Here is a 2823-nt window from a genome sequence, read left to right on the forward strand (position 1 = left end):
GTTTTTGACACTTGACAAGGCACACCATGCTGCCAGTGGGGGGCTCACTTCCCCACTGGCCCTACTAATAAATGATCTTCCCCCAAATTCCTGTGCCACACCTATGGACCACTCGTAGCACACCAGTGTGCCACAGCACAGTGGTTGAAAATGGCTGGTTTAAAGAGTCGCAGAACCCCACTGGTGAAAAAAAAAAATTCCTTGCCTTATGACTGTAAGAGACACATAGGAATATACTCTAGATCAGGTCCCTCTGAAGATATTTGTGCATTATTTGGAAGATGCAACATTCATTATGTTCTATGGGTCAGTGATGCTCTGAAGGTCTCCATGTCAGTCATGTTGGCAACCTTCAGTCTCGAAAGACTATGGTATCGTGCTCTGAAAGGTGGTTCTGGCACAGCGTCTAGTGTGGCTGAAAAGGCCAATTCGGGAGTGACAATCCCTTCCATACTGGGAGCAAGTGCAGTCTGTCCCTGGTCTGTCTCCCTGGCTATGGGCCTTCCTTTTTTGCCTCTTTGCCTCAGACTGTTGGCCAAGTGTCTCTTCAAACTGGGAAAGGTCATGCTGCACTGCCTGCCTCCTAGCGGGCCGCTCAGAGGCCAGGGTTTCCCACCTGTTGAGGTCCACTCCTAAGGCCTTCAGATCCCTCTTGCAGTCCTTTAAAATAGGTAGTTGCTCACCTGTTTGTCGATGGCAATAAGAACTGCCTCCAGTCAAGGTAGTTTTGTAAACTGTGGGAGATATGTGAATTTTTTATCTTCCCTCTAGGTCAGTGTTTCTCAAACTGTAGGTGGGACGTGAGCCAATTTCAGGTGGGTTGTGTAGTGCCTAGCTCAGCCACCATTAAAAATACAGAGCTGAAAACACAGAGAGCTGGGTAGGATGGGCTCCCAGTGGGAGAGAGGCATAGTGCTTTGCCCTGAAGAGGTGGGAAGATGGGACACTGGAAAGGGAAGGCTGTGTGGTTGAAGAAGGATCCAAGTCTGCCTTCTGCTTTGACTTCCAAGCTGCAATGTTTGAATTCCAAGCTATGCAAAATAACAGCACGAGCACGCTGTGTAATGGGATCTTTGGCTGACGGCGGCTTAGGTTTGAAGCCTAAATTGATTGTGTCACTCCTGGCCATGACATCACTTCCAGGTTAATGATATCACTTCCATCCTAACAGATTGTCCTTCTAAAAAGTGGGTCCCAGTGCTAAAAAGTTTGAGAACCACTGCTGTAGGTCATTAAGTTGGTACTCACTAGTAATGTGGTATGGGCTAGGGAAAGTTTACATAGGGTAGCACAGTGGTTCTCACTCCTTTAGCACTAGAACCCACTTTTTAGAATGAGAATCTGTCAGGACCCACCAGAAGTGATGTCATGACCAGAAGTGACATCATCAAGCAGGACAATTTTTAACAATCCTAGGCTGCAATCCTACCCACACTTACCTAGGAGTAAGTCCCATTAACTATCATTGTTAAAAGCATCTTCATAGCAGCCTGTTAAACATACAGATCTGTGAGATTTCCCCAAATGCAGCCACTTACCAAGATAGCATCAAGTCAAATACATTAAAAATAAAATATTGAAATGAATGGGGACCCACCTGAAATTGGCTCATGACCCACCTAGTGGGTCCTGATCCACAGTTTGAGAAACACTGGGGTAGCAACTTTTGTAAAATGGAGATTTGCCCTTTCACAGGGGCACCTGAAAACTCTCTACCATTCTGCGGGAATAAGTATTGGTCCCTCATGACTGCTGACTTAGTTTTAATGCCCATTCTCTCTGACTCAGCATTAACATTAAGAAGAACTAGATTTACTGATGGCTTTTCATGTTCAGGGAGCCACTGCCAGGGGCTGGACAGGGAGTAGATTGAAAACCCAGAAAATGGAGTATTGAAAGAGAGTGAGCATTTGGGGAGAGTTTTTTTTTTTTTTTTTTAAAGGCTGTTTACAGGCAGTTAAGGAACTGTTCTTTTTTTTTTTTTTTTTTTTTGTCCTGTATTATCTGGGTCTTCCAGGGATGCCACAGAATGTCCAGGAATGGAACATCTTGTCCATGTGATTATTTCATTAGCAGTGTTAATTCCGAAAGTCTGGAGGCCTGCCTGATATTTGCATATTCATGGATCTCCTCCCCTCATTCATATTCTCGAGGTGTTCCTTCTGGACACACTGTGAGCAAAGCTTCCTAGGTCTCAGAAAGACAGCTATGTGAAGCACCCATGATGGGCACGTGTTTGGGAGGATGTGGGTGAGAGACGGTGAACACTGTTTATTTCATTCTACCCCCCCCCCCCCCCCGGAATGATTTTTGCTCTGAGAAAGAAAAAGAAAAAAGCTGAGGCGTAAGCACCTTACCAGAGCCATGTCTGGGTAATCAAACACAACAACCCCCCAATTGACTCTAATTAGTTGTTGTTTTTTTTAAGTTGAAAACCACAAAGGTCTCCAAGAGGCCATTTGAGCTCTATGCAGTTCCAGCAGTGAAACATGCCAGTGAGAGATGCAGAAGAAATTCCCCACCGTTGCTCTTTTGCAAGCCTCCATGATATTGTCAGTTTGATAAAGCCAGAGATTTCAACTGGAAAATGTCAAATAGCCTTGAACGGATTAAGGCTGTGGAGCATTGGCACATTGCCTCTCTGATGTTTATCTCCTCCTCCTTACCTTTCAAGAGGCTGTGATCCTAGAGCTGGAACTAGACTAGAGTGACACGCAGCCCTTGAATTTCCAGTACCAAATTCAAACCTGCTGTTTGGGTGGTGGAAAGGGATGAGGTTGGTGATCAATGGTTGTTGGCATCCTTCAGTCTCGGAAGACTACG

The sequence above is a fragment of the Tiliqua scincoides genome, chromosome 11, assembly GCF_035046505.1.
Source record: "Tiliqua scincoides isolate rTilSci1 chromosome 11, rTilSci1.hap2, whole genome shotgun sequence".
NCBI classification, from domain to species: domain Eukaryota; kingdom Metazoa; phylum Chordata; class Lepidosauria; order Squamata; family Scincidae; genus Tiliqua; species Tiliqua scincoides.